The sequence below is a fragment of the Halichoerus grypus genome, chromosome 10 (genome assembly GCF_964656455.1).
Source record: "Halichoerus grypus chromosome 10, mHalGry1.hap1.1, whole genome shotgun sequence".
NCBI lineage: Eukaryota > Metazoa > Chordata > Mammalia > Carnivora > Phocidae > Halichoerus > Halichoerus grypus.
In genome coordinates this window covers 14,179,420-14,196,868 of record NC_135721.1, presented here as the reverse complement: position 1 = coordinate 14,196,868, position 17,449 = coordinate 14,179,420, and the positions used below count along the sequence as shown (strand labels likewise).

The following is a 17,449-nucleotide window of genomic DNA, read 5'->3' as shown; positions in this document are numbered from 1 at the left end:
TTACAGGAGAAACTGAAGATCACAGCAAAACGTCCAAGTTCATGCAGGTACTGAACGAAAGAGATGAAGTTTAAAGGCAGATCTTTGGACTTAGAAACTCCTATTTTATTTTATTCTGTTCTCATGGTAAAGCAACTCTTATGAGACAATGGATCCTGCCCCTCTCCCATCTCTTGCCCCAGGAATAAAGAATCATCCCTATAGGTCTGGGGGGAGGGAAGTCCGTCAATAGTGAGGCAGCAGTGGCAGAGAGCTGGGGCCAGGCAGTCACCAGCGAGTCTATTAAATGTATCAGATGTCATCGGTACCTCCTTTATCCTTCTCACTTTGGACCTCACAGGCTGATAAGAAGGGGAAAGCGTTATAACCCAGAAGTAAAACTGTTGCGTGATTATAACCCTGACAGCCTCCCTCTAATGAGCTTCCCTGCAGATAGGGAGAGAGGAGAGTGCTTTGATCTCCATGGGCAGAAGGCTGAAAGGACCACTGTTTGGAGCAAAGCCGTCTGATGGGGTCCAGTCTTCCAGTAATCAAAGTCACAAGCTACCATCTGAGCCATTTGTGAACTGCAGATAAGATTAGCTGCTCATTTGATAGATCAACCACTGCCATCAATGGAGGCTAATTGTATCTGAAATATGACCAGGAAAGTGTCAGCTCCTGGAGACAAGCACTTCCTTTATCCTGGATTTGACGCAAGAACAACATTTTTTGTTTGAAAACTTGAGCAAAATGTTAACGTGTGCTGCTGCATTTTTTTTTTCTTCCTCCCCTCCCCCCAGCCATAAGAGAAGAGGAAATGTGAGGTTCTTGGAATGAGATATCAATCTGCACATATGTTTTTACAAATATTCTCCATTATGGTGTCAGAGAATATGTAATTTTGGGATGCAAGACTGGAGGTCCAGAATACTTGCACCATGGAGTTCTTACATAGCTTCATAATAATAATAATAATAATAATAATAATAATAATAATAAAAACCCCTAAAAACAAAACAAAAGAAAAACAAACACACAAAAAACAACAAAAAAATGGAAAATGCCCAGGCTTTGGAAAGGCATGTCTAAGAAGGCTAGCTTTGTAATTCTAGAGTGTTTTATGCTCTAGGAAGAGAAGGGACGATGGGTCATTCCAAATTTGAAGGCATTTATATTGGTAGCATTTTGCCTCAGAGGCTGATGTGACTGACAGCTTTACTTTCTTCGAATTTATTCCCATGTCAGTAGAACCTGAACTCAAAATGAATCATGATCAGGTAGCTTGGACAGCTCTTACACTCTAGCAAATAAAGAAATTCCATTTTTTCCACTCTAGATCTACTGAAGTTGGTTCTTTGCTGCTTTAAGAGATCACCTATTCTTTTGTATTCTCTAGGCATATTATAGTATGAGCATGAGGAAATTTGGTTTCTCATCCTTGGAATGTTTCTGTGTGGGACTGGAGCCATTTCAGCCTTCCTCTTTTATGAAGGGGAGAACACAAATTCCCCGGTCCCATCTCTTGCTGCTGCAGGCCTCTTTATTTCCGGCCTAGTCCACTATAGCTCTTAAATTGCTATGTTGTCCCTGTGTCCAGGCGGCTAGTAAAAGCTGCCTGAAAATGGCAAGGTATGATGAGAAGCACCTCATTATGGCTCCTAAAATACATAGACCCAGAATAGCCCTGCACAGTTGGGGTAGAAAAGGAGGAGACCAAGAACAGAATGTCTCCCACCCTATGTAAGAGCTAGAGGAAAGTTCCGTCACCTTCTCACAAACTCTCAAGCTATGATGGCCCTGCAGGGATCACCTTCATGGACCTTCTCCTGCTTGGGCTGACACCCTGTCCTGTAAGCATCTGACAGCTCAGGTTTAGAAACTGCTTTAACCTTGCAGAAGATGGTGACTGCAGTGGTAACACCCCAATAGAACCACCAGGTTGGGCTCTCAGAATCTCAGAACACTACAGGCAGAAGAACCTTTATAATTAACAGCACCCTTACAATGTACCAGGTGCTGTGCAAAGCATATTTCATTCCATAACTCATTTAATCCTCACCAATTTTGGGGGGGGGAGGGTTACAGTTATTATTTCTTCAATAAGATGAAAAAACTAAGGCTCAGAAAAGTTAACCATATTGCCCCCAGAACACAGCTAATAAGTGGTTGGTATGTGAAACCAGATCTGACTAATGGCAGAATCCTCTCTTTTAAATACTATGCAATAGATCACTTGGATCATTATTCCAAATTAAAAAAAAAAATTAAATGTAAAAAAAAAAACAAAATTTTTTAGTGTTTTGCAACAAAAGATTTGATTGACCGTCTTCAATAACCTTATCCCCACCAGGGCCACCTCTAAAGGTCCCTCTCACTATCTAGTTCAAAAACTACCCATCAAGTTGAACTCTCTAAGAGCACAGCTAGGAGCAACTCTGCAACCCAGATGCACAGCCACTTTTCCCAAGTTGCAAAATCACTTATGAGATAGCTGGCACTAGTACTCAGTACTTTTAATTCCCAGGCCATTTCCCTGCTTGCTTTGTGTTTGCTCCAAAGCATAAGGCAAATCCACTCACCTAGCACACACTGGGATGCTGCCAACAGATGACTGGAGAAATCCCTCCTATCCCCAAGAGGACTATACAACATATTGAGAACCAAGTGTTAATTTCTGACCACTAATAATGAAGCATGACCTTTCTTTCTAGAACACTCTATGATTCAGAGTTGCACATTCCCCAAGGATTCTAGATGACAAATGATTGCACTATCTGACACAATTATCATTATTATTCTTTTGGACAGTCATACATCTGCCTTTATTGTGAGCAGCAGGTGGGACACTTCCAGCAATAGTAAAAAAAGAAATACAACTTACAAAAGCAGGAATTCAGTGAAGCCAGCTGGTTGGAACCCTCGGGAGCTATCATATGTAGATGCCAACTCAAAGCAGCAGAAGGAGGACTCCAAAGCCCATGAGGAGTGAGGCCACCAAGGAGATAAGGAGCTCTTCACAGATATCCTGAGTGTACTTGGTGGAGGTAACCTCATAAATGAAGAATCAGGGGGTAAAGAACATGCCAATGGCCAATAGAACCATGGTCAGATGGGGGATGACAGCAGGGTTCACTGGGCTGGTGTATCCGCTCATGGCCGTGATCTCCAGGCATAGGGTAATCCACTGCTCCACCACTGGCATATTTTAATAACCCTGAGATTTGAGGATCTTCCTACTTTGCTAGGTCTTGTCTAAACCTTAGCAAATGGTTTGTGAAATTGAGAGACTAAACTGAGATACAATATGAGATAATCCATGACTGCCACCTTCTGTGTCCTCAGGTCTCAGGAATTAAGATGGGCAGAAAGCACTCTGAGATCAAGGCCAGATAGGTCTTCTCTTCCAGCATTGTGAATGAAGAAAAGTATTTGCCACAGGATAGGGGAACATTACCCTCTCTTTGAGAGCTCTTTTAGGCCTACTGCCCAACAACTATGGCTCTGCTATAAGTATCTTAGATTGTTACGAGTAATCTGTTTTTTTTTTTCCCTTGACCTTACTCCACTTTCTCAGTTCTTAACCCTCCATGTATTTTTAGCTCATACCTGACAAAAGCTCTTTAGCCATTCTCAGCATTTTGATTCTCTGGCGGAAATCTGAATTCAACTTAAGAGTGCTTATTGACCAGGCTCCATGCTGGGGCTCAGGGAACCACGTGGAGCCCAGTTCTCCGGGCATCATGGGACCACATCTAGAGGTCAGACTTCCCCAGGAATTAAGTTTCCCTGGGATTTCAAAGTGGACAGGAAGATAATTCCAGCACTGCCTCAAAAGTCAGGATGCCTGGGTTTCTACATTTATACATTTTAGAAATGAGGGGCCCCTTTGCCTCTTAGTCTAAGTCCACATGATTCTAAATCCACATCATCTCCAGGGCACATTTTGAAAGAGGCTGATTCTCAACAGGCACTAAAAGGATGAGTATAGGCATGCCTGGGTGGCTCAGTTCGTTAAGTGTCTGCCTTCGGCTCAGGTCATCATCCCGGTGTCCTGGGATCAAGTCCCACATCGAGCTCCCTGCTCAGAGCAGAGAGCCTGCTTCTCCGTCTGCCTGCTGTTCCCCGTGCTTATTCTCTCTCTCTCTCATTCAGACAAATAAATAAAATCTTTTTTTGTTGTTGTTGATTTTATTTTTTTAAATTTTATTTTATTATGTTATGTTAATCACCATACATTACATCATTAGTTTTTGATGTAGTGTTCCATGATTCATTGTTTAAGCATAACAAAATAAAATCTTTAAAAAAATACATAAAAGTTTGAGTACAGAGGGACATTCTACAAAACACCTGACCACTACCCTTCAGATGTATCAAGGCCACAAAAGACAAGAAGGGACAAAGAGACTGTCCTAAATTGGAGGAGACAAAGGAGACATGACATCTATTACCACATCAAAAACCAATGATGTATTGTATGGTGACTAACATAACATAATAAAATTAAAAATAAATAAATAAATAAATGCAATCTGTGGGATCCTGATTGGATCCTGGAACAGAAAAGGGCCACCAGTGGAAAAACTGGGTAAAGTCTGTAAGTCTACAGTTTAGCTAATACTATTATGTCAATGACAACTTATTTGTTTTGATATCATGGTTATATAAGATGTTAGCATTAGAGGAAGTTGAGTGAGGAGTTTATGGGGACAGTCTACAATATCCTTGCAGATCTTCTTAAATCAAAAATTGTCTCCAAATAAAAAAAATTAAAAATAATAAAAACATTAGTATGTATTTTCCCAGAAAGTGAGACTATAAATTTCTCAAGGGGTCTTCTTTTTTCTTTCAGTATGTTTCTTAGGGCCTAGCATAGAGGTGTCTTACAATAAGCTCTCAAACTATTATTAGAATTAAATTAGTCAAAAATTATTCACAACCACAATTTAACCTGGGACAGAGCAACATGTAACCTCGTCACTGTTATAAGAAGTTAATATTGCAAGTGTGGTATTTCTACAACTAAAACACATAAAAAAGTCTGGGAAAATGCCATTGTTTCCTGGTACCAAGGAAAAGCAATCTCTACATTCAAGGCAGATAGCCAGTCTGATTTTGGAAAATAAAAAGGAAAGAAAGAAAAAGTAACCACACAAAAGATCAAGTAGCTCCTTTTAAAAAACCATCATCGTTGCTATTTGGACTAAGCCAGAAGCTCCAGATAACAGTAACTACTTAAGAAGAAAAGGAACAAAAAACCCTCCGAGCTTTCAATTTGTTTTTCATAATAAATGAATTGCCCCCACCAAAATGCAGCCTTGAGGAGTTAATTAAACAGCTGCCCCCATGGCTGATTCTGAGATGTTAGAAGGCCCGTGACAGGCCCCTAAACAAATGGGGCAATAAAGGTGTGGGCTGTTTGGCTTGATTGAAGAGCTTGAGTTTTTCACCCCTAGTCTCTAAGCCATCTGGAAGTGAGTTTGTGGAATGTGGGATGGCAGCCTCTCTGCCCTTATCTACTGATAAGATTTTCAGCCTCAAACACGTGTACTAGAAAGGCAGGGAGCAAATATTTCAGACCTTAAACAACTTGCAGTCCTCCCTCTAAAGTTCACGCTGTGCTATAGCACAGAAGGAAGGACACTCATCTCACATTCTTCCCCTCCAAATCTAGGGCTTTTGACGTCAACATGAGCCAAGACTGAGAAGTTGACTTAAAGGAAAACTGTGTTCTGATTCATGAGTTCCACCCACCTTCTCTGAGCCCCACTCACTTTAGGCTACAAAAGTCAGGCTTCTGAGAGTTGTCTGAGGATGAGACTGCCATGCAAAGGAGGTTTAACTGAGCAAAGAATTTGAGGATGAGGGCCAGTCTCTGTTTACAACTTCTGGTCTAGCTGAATCCTAAAACACAAAATATCTGAGGATGGCTCACAGGCTGCAACTTCACTGACAAAGAATTCGTTGTCTGACATCAGAAAGGCTTGGCTATGGGAATGAAAGAAATCCAGAAATTATTCTTTTTGCTTTTAAAGTCTAAAAATGAGAGAGTGTATGTATGAGCTATTGTGATGGGCGTATCTGGTGGGTATGAGGTATGAGGTTGTATGTGGGAGTCAGTGTAAAATTAAATTAGGCTAAACACAGAAAAAATTATAATTAGATGAGGCTAGTAACCTCTTAGGTGAGACACATGCATGCACACACACACACATATACACACACACGTGCACCACAGATACACAAGAACTGAAGGGGGGGCGCCTGGGTGGCTCAGACATTAGGCGTCTGTCCTTCAGTTTAGGTCATGATCCCAGGATTCTGGGATCAAGCCCCACATCGGGCTCCTGGCTCAGTGGGGAGCCTGCTACTCCCTCCCCCCTGCTCATGCCCTCTCTCTGTATCTCTGTGTCTCAAATGAATAAATAAAATCTTAAAAAAAAAAAAAAGAACTGAAGGGATGCCGTAGCTTCAAAAAAGCTTTCAGAATTCGATCATTTAATCACTCACTCTGTCCTCTATTTTCAAGCTCCTAGTATGTTCTAGGGACTAAATGCACCCCAGGAATATAAAATCAGGTGATACATTTAAACCTTAAATCTGCTTGAATAGGCAGAGTAATCCAACAGTTCTAAGACAGAGTGACAAGGGCGACCATAAAAGCAAGTTCAGATTGCCCTGGGAGGCCAGACATAGGGTGACAGTGGGCAGAAAGGATCTACTGTGTCATCTGTTTTTCAAAAAAGGAGATGATTCTCCCATTCTTGGTTCATCCAACCTCGGACTGATCCTAAAACTCAAAGAAATAGCAAGGTTTTCATAGTTGTTTGTGGGGTTGGAAAAATGCAATGGCAAGCTTGATTAAAATGTTTCTCTTCTCTGGTCTCAAAAATCTCATGTGTAAGCTATTTGAATGACTAACAAAATTATTCTTAAAACAACAGAAAATCACCATTTAATTTCATTTATCATTCAAATGTTTTTTTAAAGTATCTACTCTGTGCCACATGCTGGTGCCCATACTAGAGAGTATGGCTCCTTCGACCTTAACTCTTTCAAAAGGGGCCACTCTGCTCTTTAATGTCTTACAAAACTTGATGGTTCCCCTCCGGCACAATAATGTGAGAGCAGAAATAAAGAAGGATGACATTTAAAAGAAGACTTAATTGGTTTCATAGTGGAAAAGTGATCCGATTTCCCTTTCTTGACAAAAAGCAAAGTGATCATTTTATCCACACAATCTCACTAGAGTCATTGGGGTTGTCTAACAGCATTATAACTAATTGCAGAGTAAAACAAAGATAAGGATAGTTTATTGGATAAAATAATTGCAAACAATCTTAGCTCTGGTGAAACCAAACCAATGGAGTTTCTTTACCTATTGCAGTGATAGTAATATATAAAATGTTCTTGTGAAACTAACTCCAGGCATATAAACAGGCAAGCATAGCAGACATGAAAGATTATCTGTGATAAGCTTATGTTGAAATCAACAGTTCCCTTGAACATATTACAGCTCTTTAAGGGCCCCATGTCTGTACTCACACACAAAAACCAACTAACTCTGCCCACTGAGTTTATAACTTTTTATATTATATTCTTACAATACCCTCAAAAATGCCCAAAATAGGTATTCTAAGTGCCCTCTACAGCTCTTCAAATATGAACTCTGTTGATTTTACCAATTGTGCTCCTGGGTTTAGTTTCTCTAGCTAAGTGAGGAAAAGGCTTCTGCTTCCAGAGGTCAAGCATTATCTTGATTTAGCAGGTTGGGCCCCTGAATCACTGCTATGCTCAGTAGCAAAGAATGCAGGCTGGGAAGGATTAATTACCAAAGCCAGTAATCCTGACTCCAACCTCCAAAAATATGGGGAAGTCCAAAAAAAATCTTGAAAGTGATTTGCAACATTCTGTTCAAATCAGCCTCATGAGTAATGTCACTTTGACACCTCTTACCCATGTAAACATAATTATCGCAGACACATCAGCTATTCCTCTGAACCTTCTCCTTTTCACCCTAAGGCACAATTTCCCCTCCTCTGAAAGAAGATCAACACAGTTTTACTAATAGCTTCTTCCTCAGTCTTTCTAGTGAAACAAATATACTCAAAGTATAAGAATGCCAGTAGCCTGTTTTATGACAAATCATGTGTATTCCCACAGGCCTGGGCAAAAAAATTAATTATGTACTTTGGTCTCAAGCACAGGGGACACAGATTCTCTTGGCAAATTCTGGCAAGCTGATCCAAACCCTGCAATTCCTGTCATTTCGTATCAGTGAAATCTCATTTTATTAGGAAGTAACGAGAGAAGAAATTCCCAGTTGACCATTAAAACTCCTGAAACAGGTACCACTTTCTTTCATTTACGTTGATCTGGCCTCAGTCAGCTCAAGTGTTGCCACAAGACCACATGTCTGCTGTGTCACAGTAATTCTATGAATGAAGATATTTACAGCCCAAGTTATTCACCCATTAAGTTAAATAAAAGGCATCAGTGATTTCTATATATAATACACATATTACATGCATATGTATAGAAAACCCTGCTACCTGCTAGCGTGTGATACTGCCTAAGCAAGGATCTTAGGTTAAGAATGCTGAAAGTATCTTAATACATCCCTTCCATCAATAAGAGTTAAATGAAATTATTGGAAAAATCTATAGGAAATGTGGAAAAACAGCATCTAACAAAATATGGTACAAACACGTTTTACTTAACATTTGGAACCTAATACCATATGTTAGTGTCTGGGCATAAATATAATTAAAATCTAAATAACTAAGAAGAAAATGTGTTAAAACAGCTGATATAGCAAGAAATGTAATTATCAAGGGATGCTAAAATCTCAGCTTATTCTGCACACGTATCCAATATGTATCACATAGGGGAATTCTTTTCCTTTACAAAAAAACCATCAGGGATTTAAAAAAAAATATATTGTACCAAAGGAAGGGCTTAATGAACTGCAGATTTGGAAACTTACATCCACATCCACTGTGTCCAGCTCACGGTTTGGAAGGAGGCACATCTTGAGACCTGAGGGAAACGAAAGGCAATTCCGATGGCTGCTGGTCCCTTAAACATATCTGGAAATTAACATTGAATAATTGTTATTGCAAGTACATGTTTTTTCTCCTTTGAGCCAGCATCATACACATAACATTATATTTTCATCCATCATTCCTTTGGATGAGGTAAAGTGAGAAGGCAGATTTGTTCTATAGCCCCAAGGGAACCAGGGCATCAGAGTGGAGGGGGTGGTGGCAGGTGCGTCAGGTCACCTCCCTCCTAAGTGTTATGCCAATGCTCAATGTTCCCTAAACACAGGTGGAGGCCTGTGTTACAGGATCACCTGGAGCTGGAACTCTCTTATGAACTTACATTCTCTGACACCTCATTTTCTCTCCAAGAGAGTCCCACTGCTGTTAGGATTGTGTTCAAATTCTTAACCAGTCACTCAAGGCCTTTAGCTCTAGCTAAACACTGCATCCTCCTCCGTCACAACTCACTCCTACTCCCCTTCTGTTCTCTCACTTTCCACAAAACATGCATTCATGTGTGCTTAGTTGGTATTCATGGCAGGTTTATGATGTGCCAGCACTAATCCAGGCCGTGGTGCTACAACCATGAACAAGACAAGTCCTTCCACTCAAGGAGTTTATATGGGGGAGGGGGCACAGCAAAAGATGATAAACACAAAAACCAATAAATAAGTGAATAGCATTTAGGTGGCAAGAAGTGTTAGGGATAGAAAGAGAATTTCCATGAGAAGACAGCGAGGACCTCTCTGACTAGAATGGTCAGAAAGACCTCATTATGGGTGTGACTTCTAAGCAAAACCTCTATACATATCTAAGGAATAGCAAATGCAAAGGCCCTGTGGTACGAGTAAAGTTGTCTTGTTTAGGGCACAGAAAGAAGCTCAATTGGGCTGAAGTAGAATTCTTGAAAAGATTACAAAGATGTTTGAAACATGATGGCGGTCGGCAGAATCCTAAGATGGCCCCCAAGATTTCTCACAGAAAATGACCCTTTACACTGCATTCCATCATATTCCCTTCTTGTCTGTGATGTATGAGAGCCAGAAGAAAGGTTATCTGGAATTTTTTCTGCACATCCAAATATTTTTAGTTTCTTTTCAATTGTTTTATTTGTAGTTGTTTTTTTTTCTTTTTTATTTGCCTATTTTAAAAATTTATACAGGTTTATGTTTCTCTTAATGAGATTTTGTGCTTCCCTCCCTTTGTGGACTTACTAAATGGGCCATAATTCACAGGCTGAGTCTGAGAATGGGTTAATCCCTTTGCAGTCAGGGTGTAGCTGAGTTTCTGCCTGCCCTTAGTTCAAATGCTAAGTGAACCTGCATAACCAGCTTCAGGTGCAGCTTAATCTCTGGGCCACTGTTTATTTGTCAAAGGCCTTGCTGTGCACTCCTGTAGGTCAAAAGGCACAGAAATGAGAGGTGGCAGAGAGGTCAGACCCTGGGGAACTCTGGAAACAGCCAGGACTCCAGTAGGCTTGGCCATTAGCTCCCTGTGTGGCCTGGGCCAGGCCCCACAGCTCCCTAAGCTTCAGCTTCTACTTTTGTACATGAGGGCCATGGCCCAGAGAATCCATAAGGGTCTCCACCTCCCCCTCCAACCCAAGACCTTACCTAAAAGACAGTGAGCTCTGGGGGAGAGGTGGAGGCCAATCTAACTTGTAGAAATAATTATTCCTGGCTTGATCTCAATCCCTGATATTTGTTGAATATTTATTGGCTGTGGCTCTTTGCTGATTACCTTGATGCATTATCATAGTTAATCTTCATGCAACTATCTGGAATATTTACCGTGATTCTGCTAAATTTTAGATAATAAAATTTAGACTGAGAGAGTTTAAGGACTTTCCTCAAATCACACAATTAGAAAGCGGCAAAGCTAGATTACCTCAATTTTCATACATACCATGCTTTAGTGTTTTCAGCTCTATTCTAGCTGCTGCACAGTAAAATATGAATTAAAAGCAATGTCCAACTACACAAGGATCATAAAATAATATAAATGGCATGTGTGTAAAGCCAAACATGTACTGAACACTGTACTAGGTGCTTTACATAATTTGCACTGTAAAGAATACATTTCTATTCCCCATTTTTCATTAGAGAAACTAGGATTCAGAGAGTTTAAGTCATTTCCCCAAAGTCCCACATCCAAACTGATGAAGCAGAGCTGCTGGTTCTACAGATCATAGAATGTAGAATGACTACAAAGCTCATTCTTTTCTATGGCATTTTATTATTCCTATGAGACAGCAATAAGTGGGGAATGGGACCCCGTGTTAGACAGTGAGGCAAAGGTACAAGGTGGGCAGAGCTGGAGGGACACAGAGCCTAGGACACAGCCAAGTGAGGACTTCTTATGAAGAATAAACCAAAGGCATTAGAGAAGAATGATCCACTGATGAGAGGCATCAGCAGGAGGAGGTGGAAGTGCACAGGGTGTAGGTAAGCAGAGTGGGCTGTCCAGACACAGAAGAGTCAGCCTGTACCAAGGTCAGACTCAGGGTATGACTCTCTCCCATGGCCACACCCAAAGCAATGGGCTCCCCCTCTTTCCATACATCCATCGCCAGAGACCAGGTTCCGAAAAGGGAAAACAAAGGTGAACTCTTTTGCTGCCTTTTCTGATAACTAATCTTTTATGCACTTGACCCAGCACAGTCAGAAATGCACATCCTGCCAGGAAGTCAAAGATGGTCCAGAACCACTCCCAGAAAAGCTTTGGTCTTTGTCCAGTGCAAACTTGGCAATTCCGCATAGAATAAAAGACACACATTCACAAGTTTTCTGTCCTTGGGAGTGTCCTTGGGAGCTCTAGATCTCTGCTACATGGCTACTATGCTAGCTGGAAGAATTTGCCAGAATTCTATACAAAGAGGAGTTATTATCCTATAACTTAGAATTCAGTTCTTTTTTGGAGGATGAGGAAGGGAGTACATTTAAACTACTGAAATCAAGGCAATTCATTTAAATGGAAAGGCAGACATATTAGCAAGATTTATGCCAAAATGTTTTTATAATTGATATAAGTCAGTAATATGTGTTTCTATAATTTAATTAGAATGCTATCACATATTCTGGTCAACCATTGTTCTCAGTGGGGCATTATGTATATTTATTTAGAAGAATAATTAGTAAATAACCTTTTTTAAATTTTTTATTATGTTAAGTTAGCCACCATACAGTACATCATTAGTTTTTTATGTAGTGTTCAGTGATTCATTAGTTCTGGGTGTTACAAGTAAATAACTTTTGATGTGTAAAAACAGCAACTATGACAACCTTCCCCATCTTGAAGCATTTTACTTAACCTTGGTCTTAATGGTGAAATTCTTGATATTTAATTAAAAAAAAAAAAAGTTATAGCCAGGTAGTTTTTTGACCATTAGTGTCCACTCAATTTGTACTAATTCATTATGTCTTATTAAATACCCAAGGATAAAAGGAACAGAATACCAACCCCCATATCTTCCTCAAAGCTCTCATTCATGATATATGTTGCCTGGCATTTGGCACCATGAAGACTGGGAACATAAATAGTAATTCCTAAAGGATTTACTGTCGCCCCCAGGTTTCTATCTTTCTGCAGAAGGCTGTTGGTGCAGGGATGCTGAAGTGAAATTGTCTTCTTTCTCTGTATCTATTGTTGGAAGCAGGGTACTGAAATCCCCTACAATTACTGTATTGTTGTCTTTTTCTCCCTCCAGATCTGTTTGTATTTGCTTAATATATTAGATTCTCCTATGTTGGATGTATATATATTTATAATTGTTGCAACCTTCTTTGTCTCTTGTTACAATTTTTGACTTAAAGTCTATTTTGTCTGATGTAAATGTAACTGTCCTTGCTCTCTTTTGGTTTCTGATTGCATGAAATATCTTTTTCTACTACTTCACGTTAAGCCTATGTGTGTCCTTGAAGCTAAACAGAGTCGCTTTTAGGCAAGTGCATGTTGGTTTTTTGTTTGTTTGTTTTATTTTGTTTTGTTCTTAATCCATTTATTCACCCTATGCCTTTTGTTTGGATAATTTAGTCCATTTACTTTTGAAGTAATTATTGATGGGTAAGGATGTACTAATGTCATCTTATTGATTTCTAGCTGTTTTGCAGTTCCCTTTTCCTTTCTTCTTCTCTTGCTATTTTCCTTTGTGACATTGGTCTTGGCGACAATTATTTGGATATGATACCAAAAACCCAAGCAACAAAAGCAAAAACAAACAAGTGGTACTACATCAAACCGAAAATTTTCTGCCTAGCAAAAAGCAAGCAATAAAATGAAAAGGCAACCTATGGACTGAGAAAAAATATTTGCAAACTATATATCTGACAAGTGGTTAATAACCAAAATACATAAGACATAAAATTCTCTCTCTCTCTCTCTTTTTTTTTCTTTCTCCATTTTATTTATTTTATTTTTTTCTTTTTTTTTATTATGTTATGTTAATCACCATACATTACATCATTAGTTTTTGATGTAGTGTTCCATGATTCATTGCTTGCATATAACACCCAGTGCTCCATTTAGGACGTGCCCTCTTTAATACCCATCACCAGGCTAACCCATCCCCCCAAACCCCTCCCCTCTAGAACCCTCAGTTTGTTTCTCAGATTCCATAGTCTCTCATGGTTTGTCTCCCCCTCCGATTCCCCCCTTCATTTTCCCTTCCTGCTATCTTCTTTTTCTTCTTCTTTTTTTTTGTTTAACATATAATGTATTATTTGTTTCAGAGGTACAGGTTTGTGATTCAACAGCCTTACACAATTCACAGCACTCACCATAGCACATACCCTCCCCAATGTCTATCAGCCAGCCATGAGTCTCAGAGACAAAGAGAAAATCCTGAAAGCAGCTCGGGAGAACAGATCTGTAACCTACAATGGTAGAAACATTAGATTGGCAACAGACCTATCCACAGACACCTGGCAGGTCAGAAAGGACTGGTATGATATATTCAGAGCACTAAATGAGAAAAATAGGCAGCCAAGAATACTATATCCAGCTAGGCTGTCATTGAAAATAGAAGGAGAGATAAAAAGCTTTCAGGACAAACAAAAACTAAAGGAATTTGCAAACATGAAACCAGCCCTACAAGGAATATTGAAAGGGGTCTTCTAAGCAAAGAGAGAGCCTAAAAGTAACATAGACCAGAAAGGAACACAGACAATATACAGTAAAGTCACCTTACAGGCAATACAATGGCACTAAATTCATATCATTCAATAGTTACCCTGAATGTAAATGGGCTAAATGCCCCAATCAAAAGACACAAGGTATCAGATTGGATAAAAGAACAAGACCCATCAATATGCTGTCCCCAACAGACTCATTTTAGACCCAAAGACACCCCCAGATTGAAAGTGAGGGGGTGGAAAACTATTTACTATGCTAATGGACACCAAAAGAAAGCTGGCGTGGCAATCCTTATATCAGATAAATTAGATTTTAAACCAAAGACTATAATAAGAGATGAGGAAGGACACTATATCCTACTTAAAGGGTCTATCCAACAAGAAGATCTAACAATTGTAAATATCTATGCCCCTAACATAGGAGCAGCCAATTATATAAGCCAATTAATAACAAAAGCAAAGAAACACATTGACAACAATACAATAATAGTGGGGGACTTTAACACTCCTCTCACTGAAATGGACAGATCATCTAAGCAAAAGATCAACAAGGAAATAAAGACTTTAAATGACACACTGGACCAGATGGACTTCACAGATATATTCAGAATATTCCATCCCAAAGCAACATAATACACATTCTTCTCTAGTGCCCATGGAACATTCTCCAGAATCGATCACATCCTAGGTCATAAATCAGGTCTCAACCGGTACCAAAAGATTGGGATCATTCCCTGCCTATTTTCAGACCACAATGCTTTGAAACTAGAACTCAATCACAAGAAGAAAGTCGAAAAGAACTCAAATACATGGAGGCTAAAGAGCATCCTACTAAAGAATGAATGGGTCAACCAGGAAATTAAAGAAGAACTAAAACAATTCATGGAAACCAATGAAAATGAAAACACAACTATTCAAAATCTTTGGGATGCAGCAAAGGCAGTCCTAAGAGGAAAGTATATAGCAATACAAGCCTTTCTCAAGAAACAAGAAAGGTCTCAAGTACACAACCTAACCCTACACCTAAAGGAGCTGGAGAAAGAACAGCAAATAAAGCCTAAACCCAGCAGGAGAAGAGAAATAATAAAGATCAGAGCAGAAATCAATGAAACAGAAACCAAAAGAACAGTAGAACAGATCAACAAAACTAGGAGCTGGTTCTTTGAAAGAATTCACAAGATTGATAAACCCCTGGCCAGACTTATCAAAAAGAAAAGAGAAATGACCCAAATAAATAAAATCATGAATGAAAGAGGAGAGATCACAACCAACACCAAAAAATACAAACAATTATAAGAACATATTATGAGCAACTCTATGCCAGCAGATTAGATAATCTGGAAGAAATGGATGCATTCCTAGAGATGTATCAACTACCAAAACTGAACCAGGAAGAAATAAAAAACTTGAACAGACCTATAACCACTAAGGAAATTGAAGCAGTCATCAAAAATCTCCCAATAAACAAAAGCCCAGGGCCCGATAGCTTCCCAGGGGAATTCTACCAAACATTTAAAGAAGAATTAATACCTATTCTTCTGAAACTGTTCCAAAAAATAGAAATGGAAGGAAAACTTCCAAACTCGTTTTATGAGGCCACCATTACCTTGATCCCCAAACCAGACAAAGACCCCAACAAAAAGGAGAATTACAGACCAATATCCTTGATGAACATGGATGCAAAAATTCTCACCAAAATACTAGCCAATAGGATCCAACAGTACATTAAAAGGATTATTCACCACGACCAAGTGGGATTTATCCCTGGGCTGTAAGTTTGGTTCAACATCCGCAAATCAATCAACGTGATACAATACATTAACAAAAGAAAGAAGAAGAACCATATGATTCTCTCAATAGATGCAGAAAAAGCATTTGACAAAGTACAGCATCCTTTCTTGATCAAAACTCTTCAGAGTATAGGCATAGAGGGTACATACCTCAATATCATAAAAGCCATCTATGAAAAACCTACAGCGAATATCATTCTCAATGGGGAAAAACTGAGAGCTTTCCCCCTAAGGTCAGGAACGCGGCAGGGATGTCCACTATCACCACTGCTATTCAACATAGTATTAGAAGTCCTAGCCACAGCAATCAGACAACAAAAAGAAATAAAAGGCATCCAAATTGGCAAAGAAGAAGTCAAACTCTCACTCTTTGCAGATGATATGATACTTTATGTGGAAAACCCTAAAGACTCCACCCCAAAACTGCTAGAACTCATACAGGAATTCAGTAAAGTGGCAGGATATAAAATCAATGCACAGAAGTCAGTGGCATTCCTATACACCAACAACAAGACAAAAGAAAGAGAAATTAAGGAGTTGATCCCATTTACAATTGCACCCAAAACCATAAGATACCTAGGAATAAATCTAACCAAAGAGGCAAAGGATCTGTACTCAGAAAACCATAAGATACTCATAAAAGAAATTGAGGAAGACACAAAGAAATGGAAAAATGTTCCATGCTCATGGATTGGAAGAACAAATATTGTGAAGATGTCAATGCTACCTAGAGCAATCTACATATTCAAAGCAATCCCTGTCAAAATACCATCCACTTTTTTCAAAGAAATGGAACAAATAATCCTAAAATTTGTATGGAACCAGAAAAGACCCCGCATAGCCAGAGGAATGTTGAAAAAGAAAAGCAAAGCCAGTGGCATCACAATTCCGGACTTCCAGCTCTATTACAAAGCTGTCATCATCAAGACAGTATGGTACTGGCACAAAAACAGACACATAGATCAATGGAACAGAATAGAGAGCCCAGAAATGGACCCTCAACTCTATGGTCAACTCATCTTCGACAAAGCAGGAAAGAATGTCCAATGGAAAAAAGACAGTCTCTTCAACAAATGGTGTTGGGAAAATTGGACAGCCACATGCAGAAGAATGAAACTGGACCATTTCCTTACACCACACACAAAAATCGACTCAAAATGGTTGAAAGACCTCAATGTGAGACAGAAGTCCATCAAAACCCTAGAGGAGAACACAGGCACCAACCTCTTCAACCTCAGCCGCAGCAACTTCTTCCTAGAAACATCGCCAAAGGAAAGGGAAGCAAGGGCAAAAATGAACTATTGGGACTTCATCAAGATAAAAAGCTTTTGCACAGCAAAAGAAACAGTCAACAAAACCAAAAGACAACCGACGGAATGGGAGAAGATATTTGCAAATGACATATCAGATAAAGGGCTAGTATCCAAAATCTATAAAGAACTTCTTAAACTCAACACCCAAAGAACAAATGATCCAATCAAGAAATGGGCAGAAGACATGAACA

General features: G+C 39.4%; 1 pseudogene; it reads right to left on the bottom strand.

Annotated features, from left to right (window-relative positions):
* Positions 1 to 2,911: 2,911 nt before the first annotated feature.
* LOC144379333 (dolichyl-diphosphooligosaccharide--protein glycosyltransferase subunit TMEM258 pseudogene) lies at positions 2,912 to 3,145 on the bottom strand (annotated as a pseudogene).
* Between the last annotated feature and the right edge of the window lie 14,304 nt (positions 3,146 to 17,449).